Below are 11,334 nucleotides of genomic sequence, written 5' to 3'. Positions count from 1 at the left end.
AAAGATATTGTTAATTAATATTAAATGACATTTTTTTAAAATAATACATGAAAAATAAAATTCTTAAAATGAAATTATTTAAAACCAAAAATATTGTAAAATTTATATAACCTATAATATATAAATTATATACAATTCTTTAAATATATGTGTATATATATATGCATATAACGGATCAAATTGGATATCCGTTCCTATAAATATTGATATTTGTGATTTGTTTTTTTTTTTACGGATATTGCATTTTAGTATTTGATTTGCTTCGTAAAGTAACAGATATCCGGATTTTTCGGTTCGAATCAAAACGAATAACGAATCGAATCAAAATTTATGAATAATTTGTCCAACTCTATTCGTAAACAGAAAAAATAACGTAAAAAAACCATGCATGTGAGTTTTATATTAAAAAAACGTAAAGTACATAGTGTGAACATATTTATGTAGAGTTTGGCTGAGAAGCTCTCTACATGTGACATGTGTCCATTTTAGTATGAACACATTTATTACAATGCCTCTACACGTGACATGTGTCCAGTTTAGTGTGAATGTATTTATTACAATATTTCTCCTTTAGTATATAAGTGATAGTTTAGTTAAATAAGCTTCAAATTTAAAACCAATTGGTGATAAATGAATTGATTTATTTATCTTATATACTAGTTAATATCTCTTTTAACTTTTGATGTAGGAGACATTGTCTCTAATACATTCCCTCGTGATGATATTTCTTTGAGCGTCACTTTCAGAATGTTCGGACAAAAATTGATGGGCTAAATTTGGACCGGATCGACAAGAATCGGGTTGAACTATATACTTTTACTAACTTGTACCTGACGCCTGAAGCTGAATTCAAAGAGGCGGCTAGTTCAAAGAAGTGATCAGGTCGTTAACCGGTTCTCTCACAAATTTGATCAATTTTGTGTATCTAAGACTAAGACGTAGTCTTGGTTTCTTTGTTTGTCTTTTGCATGAAATTTACGGTTCTTATAATGACGGTTAATGGCATCGGATAATATTATGTCCGGTTATGGTCGGTCGTACTTAACCTTTCTCCAATTAGTTTAATTTATCTTTGAGGTGGTCTTGTCTTTTCCAGTTTTCCTAAATTCTGAGCTACAAAAGAACTAAAAATTATAAACTCAACATAACAGACCACGAAGAACGATTCTCTGCTCTAACAACATAATTCTCTTCAAGGTCACTAAACTTATTATACACGAATCTAAAATAAAAATCTAAACTTTACTATTTTATCTGTAGCGTCCTAGAAATGATTCAACAATTATTATGACCTCATCTTTAGCTTGAATCTTTCATTCTTGTCTATGGATTAGATGCAGGGTAGATCCAGAAATATTTTTAGTTCTTTTTGATAAAGAAATATATTTTTTTGGGGGTACAATACAAAAAGTTCTCAAAAACATATAGAACCGCGGGCACTGTTGATGTCTTGAGATTTTACATAGTTTTAAGCATGATTTCCATACTCATTTAGATCATTTAAGATGCATTTAGAGTCTAATTAGGTATATAGCATATGCATGTGTAGTATGTTAGGTTTGAAGAGCTCAAGTTAAAGTTTGGAGAGTTTGATGGGTAAGCATGAAGAAAAAGGGCAAAGGCAAGAAGATGGACCAAGCCGCGGACAACCAGGTCAGACTGGACCAGGCCGCGGAATCGCTCCCGAGAGATCAGCCGAGACGGACCATCCCGCGGACGGAATCCACGGACAACACCAGTCCGCGGAATCGGACTAGAGAGCTCGAGGTTGGTGTGGTCGGCCGCGGACGTGTACTGCGGACGAAGGCAGTCCGCAGATTCTCGCCCGAGAGGTCGATTTTTGATGGGACAGACCGCGGACCACGGCCGCGGGTTGGAGCCGTCCGCGGTCGATGCCAAGACCAGCTCACCCATTTGCCTTTCGGGTCAAACCCGGGTTTGTCGGGTCGACCCGGTTCGAGTTTTAAGCTACTATAAATACATTTTAGACCTAATTTTAGAGGATATCTTGTTTTCTCTTAAAAATACATTGATATTTTGGAGAAAGTTTGAATCTTTAGTAATATAATCTTTCTTTCTTGAGTAATTTGAGTCTATCTCATCTTCTTAACATGATTTCTCTTGAATCTATTATGGGTTTAAGGTTAATCATGAAGATTAGTGAGTAGACTCTTTTTGGATTCATGGGTTAGGATGATTAGGATGATTAAGTGATGATCTAGAATGTTTAGAGTAAATTAATATGTTTCCTTGCTTGATTGAGTGATCTTAATGCTAATCTAGAGTTGACCATTTTAGATTAGAAATCTAGACATTTCATTGCCCGGAAGGTGTTCGATGAAATGTCTGAGCCAACTCAACATGCTCTTAGCTTACCCTACCAAAGGGATTTGATGTTAGGGGAGTTTAGAAAGTTGAATGATCTGTTCTTAATGATTGCTTGATTGACACAAACCAAAAGAATTTGATGTTTGATCAATGAGAGTAAATGAGCTTTTGTCTTGGAAAAGAACTTGCTTAGAATTGCTATCTAGACTTAGGGGAATGTGTTGATTGAAACCTTGCCATTTTAGATTAAATCTTAGTCATCTGAAATCAAAATCCTATGCCTATGATTCATCCTTTATCCATTTGATTAAAGGCTGCTAGTTAGTTGTGTTAGAACCTTGTTAGTTTAATTAAACCACTTCATTGAACTGAATGCACTTAGATTAAGTTTGAACCTGCATTCTCTTTGCATCAAAACTCTTAGAAATGGATTGACATCTTAATTACTACATGATTTGAATTAGGACCCTTGAAAAGTCCATATCAAATTTGGCGCCGTTGCCAATTCTAAGTTGATTTTGACATTGAGATTTGGTCCTTACTTGAGACTAAGTCTTATTTTTCTTATATCTAGTTACTGATTCTCTTTCCTAGCCTTTTGTATCTCAGGTGCATGAACTTGCGGAGCAGATGCCCAACAGACCTAGTTCCAAGAGTTGATGACATTAGAGCACTTGAAAGGGAGATTGCACGGAGGAGAAGAGAAGAAGAGCAACAAGAACATATTAGGGTTTGTGATGGATCAACATCAGAATCAGCCTCAAGATGGAGAGGGTAATGGCCAAGGAGCTGACAACCTTAGGCCACAACACCCACAGCGCCAAGCTAGAGCTATTGGTACCCATGATGAGCCCAATATCCATGGGCATAGAGCTGGCATTAGAGCACCAGCTATGGAAAACAACAACTTTGAGATCAAGTCAAACTTGATAAACATGATCCAAAGCAACAAGTACCATGGTCTTGCCTTGGACGATCCACTAGACCACTTGGATAACTTTGATAAGCTGTGTGGAACTACAAAGATCAATGGTGTCTCTAAAGATGCATTCAAGCTAAGGTTGTTTCCATTCTGTTTGGGAGACAAAGCTCACACATGGGAGAAGAGTCTTTCAAGAGATTCAATCACAACATGGGATGAATGCAAGAAAGCTTTCCTCACCAAGTTCTTCTCTACTTCAAGAACTGCTAAGCTAAGGAATGAAATCTCTGGATTTCATCAAAGGAATCTTGAAGGCTTTGGAGAAGCATGGGAAATGTTCAACAGCTACATCTCTCAATGTCCTCATCATGGCTTCAATATGGAGAGTTTGCTTAGTACTTTCTACAGAGGTGCTTTGCCCAAGTTTAGAAGCCAGCTTGATACTGCTAGCAATGGTTTCTTCTTGGGGAGAACTGAAGCAGATGCTTTGGAGCTTGTAGAGAATATGACTAAGAGTGATTCAATCTACAGTGATGAACATGATAGAAGCAATAGAGGCAGTGGAGGTGATGATACAAACATAAAGAGAGAGTTGAAGGCTCTACAAGAAAAGATGGATTTTCTTCTTTCAGATAGAGCCAAACAAGAGAAAGTAAACTTTGTTGGTGAGCAGAAACAAGAGGAGCCAGTTGTGGTTCATGAAGTTGATGGTCTAGAAGGTCAAGAAGAGCTATGTTTTGTGAATGCTAATGGGACATGGTACAAGAAAAAGCCTAATTTTCAGTACAACAACTACCAACAAAAGCCCTTCTACAACAACCAACAAGGTGGTTACCAAGCTAGGCAAAACTACTCTCAAGGCTTCTCCTTCAAAGGAAATCAGTCTACATAAGGCCAAGCCGGATCTTCTACTTCTGCTCCACAAGAGAGTAACACTGATGCAATGTTGAAACAGATCTTGGAGTCCCAAACTAGAAGTGAGAAGCACATTGGATATGAGCCGAAGAACCTTCACACCAAAGTTGATGGAAGCTACAATGACCTGAACAACAAGTTCCTACAACTCTCCTCTCATTTCAAGGCTTTGGAGAATCAGTTTGCCTCTATGCCTTCAACCTCCAAGAGCCCAATGAGATCTCTACCAGGAAAATCAGAGCAGAATCCCAAAGAGTATTGCAATGTTATCCTCTCTACTACTTCTGAGATTGAGTTGAGTGATATATGGTGTTTTTGGCATCTTGTATATATGTTTTCTAATTGGTTTTCAAGTCTTTATCAAGTCTTCCTAGTCCTTTTCGAGTCATTACAGATCTGGAGTTGCATTGGATGGGAGATAAACCAGGTGGGGGAAAATAAGAGAAAAATAGTTCAATTTTGTGGGAACCGAAATTCGCACTGTCGATTTCCGTTTAAATAAGGAAACTAGGAAAACCCTAATTTCCCAGAGGACTCGGATATCTGCTAATTACCACACGTCAAGCAATCAGAACACGAGAATAACAACGATAAAAATAAGAAATCGAAAAAGAGAAGCAAAGAAGATCTTATTTCCGAATTTGCGTATGAGCGTTTACAACAAGGTATAAGCCTGAGCTCGAGAGCTATCGGTGAGATTCCTAGTTCTAGCAACCCTAAGACGGCGAAACCTAATTGAGTCGCAGCTCGAAATAACAAAAACGGAAAATTGCCTAAATTGCTCTAAGTGCTAAGTTTGCTCTGAAAAAGTTCTCTTCCCATGCTCCTCGCCTAGGACTTCTTATATACTAGCTCCAAGGTCGGTTTACGCTTTTACTCTTCTGCCCCTAAGCCGTCATAGCATAAAATGGAGATATTCCATTTTCCCGATCTTCACAATTATCTTCAAAACTTCCATATTTATCCGCGGAAACTTGACATTTATTCTTCCTTGTGGGCCAAGCGTAAACCATGCTGTGGTTTACGGGCTTTTGGTTAGGAAATCGTAGGATGGGCCTCGAGTCGTGTTTTAGGTACCTTTGGACCGTCTTCCGACTCGACACGTTTACTACGAATTTTTCGCGGTTTCTAATCCGCGAAGTTTGATCGATGAGTTAGAATAACGGAAAACATGGACTGAGCTTGCTACGGTCTTCGGGAGATAGCATTCGAAGGTTTGACGAGAATGCATGGATTGGTGTCGTATCGATGTTCGGAAAGGTTCAATCGCTACACAGCGACCGAACTTTGGCTCGAGCCCGATCGCTACGTAGCGACCGAGCGGGACGAGCGCTCGGTCGCTATGTAGCGACCGAGCTTTGGTTCGAGCTCGGTCGCTACGTAGCGACCGAGCTTTGGCTCGAGCTTGGTCGCTACGTAGCGACCGAGTGGGTCGGATGTTCGGTCGCTATGCAGCGGCCGATATCGGCCCGGACTTGGTTGCTACGTAGCGACCGGACGGCGTGTATGCGCATTAATTACGCAACGACCGAGCCTGGTTTGTTTGGTTTGAATCTTCCAAGATACTTCTTCGTAAAAACTTTGTATTGGTTATATTTTACAAAAGTTGTATCCTTCTTTTTACTATCTCTTTCGGAAATACGATCTCCGAGGATTTTCGGGTGGTAATTCCGTCGTAACCGTTTTTGACCCCAACAAATTTGGAGTTTTTCACGCAGAGCAGTCGTGCGGAGCAGTCTGGCGTGCCTGTTCCAGCGACAGAGATTTTTAAGGAAGTTTCCAAATATTTCGGGATTTTACCAAGGGCTTCCCCCTTTTTCTCCTGCCGCCGCCAGAGACCTGCAATATATATTTTCTTATTATTCTTGACATTCTAGGTGACTTTTAGAGAGATTTTGGAGAGAGAAGACTTGTACTCTTGTTAAGGGAGAAGAATCTCTACATCCTTTGGAGAAGATTTCTAAACCCTCTTTGCTTTTTATTATTAATTCAGACATATTTTCTTCATCTTTTATCTCTGTGATTTCTCTGTCCATGGCTGAGTAATCTACTTGCTTATTCTAGGGTGTTAGGGTGTTACATCCGTGAGTTAAACATAGATAAGTGAATCCCTTAATTGTCTTCATTCATAACTATTCTTAATGCTTGCATTAAACTGGCTGCTTAATGTTAGATCATAGGTTTAACCTATTCATTAACCGTGTAATAGGTTGCTAGATCTGTTATGAATGAGCTTTGCATCCCTAGTCAGCGAGAGTAGATATTAGGGTGTATTGTGAACATATCGGACTTTATCTCTAAAGCTTGCTAGCGCATCTTGATCCAAACGAGAGTTTAGGCATCAAGACCGACTTGCAAAGGAATCAATACCACGAGAGTGGGTTGATTCAACCTGAGTGATCCGAGTTCTGGACTTACTCTTAATTGAACTTGAATAATTGTTTGGCTCACACGTGTTTAACACCCGATCAAACCACCCTAGGCTAGCATTCTTAATCATCTGAAAAACCTTAAATCATTCTCTTACTTGCTTGTTACGAAATCAACTTTAAAACCCTCATATTGTTTTAGCTTGATATTGATCCTATAGAAATAAAGTGTAATCATTGGTCTCTGTGGATTCGATCCTAAAGTGCTACATCGACATACCATTTGATTGTGGTAGTGTGCACATTAGGTTAATTGGTGTGCGTATACACGTAATACCAATTTGGCGCCATTGCCGGGGACCATCTTTTTACCTTTATTTTTTGGTTATTTATTTAGTCTAAGACCTCTAACTTGCTCTATCCTTTTTGTTGTAGCTAATTTTTCAGGTGCATGACCAGTAGACATATTCGGAGAAACGCACAATGAAATTGGTTACACTTACCAACCAGGAGCTAACAAGGTTAGAAAGAACAAATCGTCAATAGCCAAGACAAACCGACACCACTATGGGTGATCAAGCCAATCAGGATGATCTTATTGCTGCAATGGCACTCATGCAGCAGCATATGAAACAGTTGCAGCATACCATTCAAGGGCAGGAACAAGCTGCTCAGCAGCAGCAGGAACAGCAGGCACAGACTGTCCGATCGGGATGAGAAACCTTCCGCGTAACATCCCTACTACGCGCTCTGCCATTGTTCCTCCACCCTGCACTAGGCAGGACTTCGAGATCAAGCCTGCCTTGATCGGTCTAGTACAGAGAAAGGTGTTCTCTGGTCTCTCTATAGAAATTCCAATGGAGCATATTGAGAGCTTTGAAAAAGTCTGCAATTTCACTCGCGCGAATGGCGTACCACCAGACTACATCAAGTGCATGCTATTCCCATTCTCTCTTGATGGAAAAGCTGCACGGTGGTTGAACTCCCTCCCTACCGGGTCTCTCACTTCATGGGAACAGGTCCGATCAGCGTTCCTCAACCATTTCTACTCTAAGGCGAGAACAACTGCATTGAGGAACAAGATCACCTCCTTCAGACAGCTCACCGATGAGCCTTTCTGCGACGCATGGGAGCGCTTCAATGACTATCGCAGAGAATGTCCTCACCATGGATTTGATGATGACTACCTCTTGGAAATTTTCTGTGATGGAGTTGACTGGGAATTTCAGAGTGCTATGAACTCTGCCAGCAACGGAGACTTCATGACTCAGACCACTGATGGAGCGTTTGAGCTGATTGAGAACATGGCTGCTACCTCAGCCAATAAGAACGAGGAGAGCGATCGCTCCAAGAAAGAGAATAGTTTCGACACCCAGAAGATAGATGAACTGACTGCCAAGGTTGACCAGCTACTGAAAAATAACCAAGGGCACATCTTCAACATGGAGCAAGCTACGGCCGGGCAGATTTAGAACCAGAACCAGCGACAACCGCAGAGCAATCGACAAGCTGTTCCAGCTACCGGGAACAGTCAACCAGATGAGCTGAAGGGTCTGGGTATGATGATGCAACAACTGTTGCATGGTATGCAGATTCATGGCAATGCATTGAATCAGGTTTCTACAGACATCAACACTAGGATGGACAACATTTTCACCGAGCTGAATACAAAGTATGATGCTGTGAGCAACCACATAAAGAGGATTGATGTTCAACTTGCTCAAACAGCTGAGAGTGTTAAGAGGCAGCAAAGTATGCTTCCTGGAAAGAGTGCGATGAATCCTAGGGTTGAGCACTGTAATGCAACAGAGCTGAGATGTGATAAAGCTGAGGGAAAAGAACCAGAGCAACTGTCTGCTGAGACTACTCCAGACGCAGAAGAGAGAACAAAGCACTCTGCTTGTTCTAAAGTGACTGCTCCCGATGAACTTGCTGAGACTCCACCAGTTCGAGTCTATGTTCCTAAGGTTCCATATCCAATTCCATCTAGACATTTGATGGATCCTATTAGTGCAGAGCAGCTAGCTGGGTTTAGGAAGATGGTGAGAAGGCTTCCTCAAAATATCTCATTCGAACATGCTTGGGAGATTTGGCCATTGCATATGTTCTTCAAAAATTGCATAGAATCTCAGGAGGATATCAAGGCACTCTTTACTGAAGCACTGACACCATCGCTGAAGGTACTGCCTAAGGTTGATGACCCTAGAAAGTTTGTTTTTCCTTGTTTCATTGCTGGAGTGGAATTCAAGGAAGCTCTTTGTGATTCTGGGTCTAGTGTGAACCTTGTCTTAAAAGCGATTCTAGACGAGCTGGGCATTGTTGATGTTGAGCCTTCTCTGGTGACTCTGGCTTTTGCAAACTCTTCCATGACAGTCCCTTATGGCACAATTCGCAACCTTCCTGTCCAAGTTGGGAACTGTATTCTCCATACGGAATTTCAGGTTGTTGAGATGAGCAAGGATCATGAGATGCCTTTGATCTTTGGAAGGTCATTTATGGCTACAGTTGGAGCAGTCGTCGACATGCCTAATAAGAGAGTCTACTTCTCCAACATCAACAAGAAGGTTTTCTACAAGGCTGTCCCAACCAGATCACAAATCCGCTACGTCTCTTGCATCTCAGTGGTTAGTGGAGAACATCTGGATATTGTTCCTAAGAAGGAGTTTGGTAAAAAGGGTGAGATCAAAGAAGTCCTGGATGGAGATCCTCACACAGATACCAAGAAACTCAGTGGGAATGCAAAGGTGAATGAAAAAGTCCAGAAGAAAAGGGTCAAGGGTGACCCTATGATGACTTTGATACCTCGGTTGTGTGATGAGAAATCCATTGAGTATGAGGTAAAGTGCAAGGGTACCTCTAAACCTTTCTCTAAGGTCAGAGTAATTCTCACACATGAGCTGAAAGAGAAAGGAGAAGCTGCTGTGAAAGGGTTGTTGAGCAGAGTTTTGAAGCTAAACATGTCTGATTGTGGAGCTTGTTTTGGAACAAGCCCTCATGCTCAACCCGACTGATCTATGTCACCAAGTCAAGCTAATGACTTAAACCAAGCGCTTGGTGGGAGGCAACCCACTGGTAAGTGTAAATATAACTTGGTTTTGTTTTTGTTTGCTTATTTTTCGTTTAGTTTATTGAGTCTCAGGTCAAAAAGAAGAAAAATCCGAGATACTTAAAAATTCTGGGTTGCTGAAGGAGCGACTACTCCAGGCGGAGATCTTACGATGGAACACCCATAATTTTTGTGGAGCGCCCACTCCACTCAGGTAAGTATCTCGACCAAAAAAAAATATTTATTCTTGTTTTCACCTTTTCTCTGATTTATTTTCACACCAGGGACGTTGTGAAGTAAGTCTGGGGGAGGGTTTTCGTCGTTTACTAACTCGTTTTTTTTTTATTTTGTTTTTCTTTTGAGTTAGTTTGAGTCAGTTTTTATGGTCGAGTCAGTCAAAACTTTGTGGGAATTAGGACCTTATTCCGTGTTGATCACTAACCACCTCATGCTTTAGTTATCTTATTCAGTGACCTTAGCGGTGGCGAAAGACACACATGTGGACCTGGAACACCCTGACATATCTCACTTGATTCTCCAGAAGTTCTCAGGCGATCAGGTTACACTGGGTAGACTTCACTCCACCTAACTTGAACCTAATCTTGACTGAAATTCTTCTTGTTATGGGCATTAGTTCTGGGAAACGAGAACACACTTAGGACTTCTTATCCTTTTTATCCATCTTGCTGATCCTTAGTGGCTAGCTCATCTTTAGCTAGTTCCCACCCTGCACCTTAGCCTTTATTACACCATCATGCATTGTTTTTCAGTGTCATATGTGCAGATATGTGCAAAAAGGTCGGAGAGGAAAGGATTAACGCAGCTTCTTACTCGTTACTGCTGCAGAAATTCAGTCAAAAAGGAGAACAAGCAAATTAAGGGAGCAACAGCTCCATAACCAATGAACTGCGCAAGAGCAGGGGTGGAGAACCAGAATGGTTGTGAAATCAGAACCACCAGTGGCACTCAGAACCATCATGTATTACCTCCTTCTTCGTCACATCACCATATCAGTGTTCAAAAAAAAAAAAAAATGAAAAATAAGGTGATGGAGAAGGGGAAGAAATCAAAGAAACATGAGCCACTGGGAAGGTCAAACAAAAGAGTGGGTACCAAGTTGAAAGATTGGAGAGCAGGCAGATGATATGAGCAGCTAGATGGCTGATCCAAAACGGAGCAGTCGTTCCAGATAGAGAAAAAACGAGTAGAGGCTGTGGACATCAATGTATCTATCCTCTCTTGCCATTTTATGCGATATCCTGCATCCTCTACAATGAAATGGTAGCCCGTAAACACTTTTAACACCACCATTAAATAGCATGTTTAACACCTAGCCCGTCTACCCTGAATAGTGCATGTGATGAGAAGCTCACGCTACTCTTAAATGAATGTAGGGAGTTTTGTCTCGATAGTGTTGCTTTTTCAGGTTTGATATGTAGAGTATGGAGCCGATTTTTGAACAGCAGTCAGTGGGGTTCCGGTAAGGGTGTGTTGTCCTAGTTTTACTGCTTATATGGTTCAGAGATTCGTGGTTAAAGTATGGTTGCTGAGAATAGGAGAGTTCCCACACTTTCAAACCTTTCTCCTTGTTCTTGATACTTGACATTGTTTGAGGACAAACAAGGATCTAAGTCTGGGGGAATTGATATATGGTATTTTTGGCATCTTGTATATATGTTTTCTAATTGGTTTTTAAGTCTTTATCGAGTCTTCCTAGTCCTTTTCGAGTCATTACAGGTCTGGAGTTGCATTGG

The 11,334-nt window shown here is 40.8% G+C and overlaps 2 non-coding genes across 2 annotated transcripts; both read right to left on the bottom strand.

The window, feature by feature from the left end:
• Positions 1–3,518: 3,518 nt before the first annotated feature.
• Positions 3,519–3,625, bottom strand: LOC125582660. Its single transcript, XR_007320116.1, has one exon. It is a non-coding gene; the product is annotated as a small nucleolar RNA R71 (small nucleolar RNA).
• Positions 3,626–7,601: 3,976 nt separating this feature from the next.
• Positions 7,602–7,708, bottom strand: LOC125582762. The gene has a single exon (XR_007320216.1). It is a non-coding gene; the product is annotated as a small nucleolar RNA R71 (small nucleolar RNA).
• Between the last annotated feature and the right edge of the window lie 3,626 nt (positions 7,709–11,334).

Source organism: Brassica napus, chromosome C2 (genome assembly GCF_020379485.1).
Source record: "Brassica napus cultivar Da-Ae chromosome C2, Da-Ae, whole genome shotgun sequence".
In the NCBI taxonomy this organism is placed as follows: Eukaryota; Viridiplantae; Streptophyta; class Magnoliopsida; order Brassicales; family Brassicaceae; genus Brassica; species Brassica napus.
Note: the sequence above shows the minus strand (reverse complement) of the source record. Positions and strands in the feature narration are given on the sequence as shown.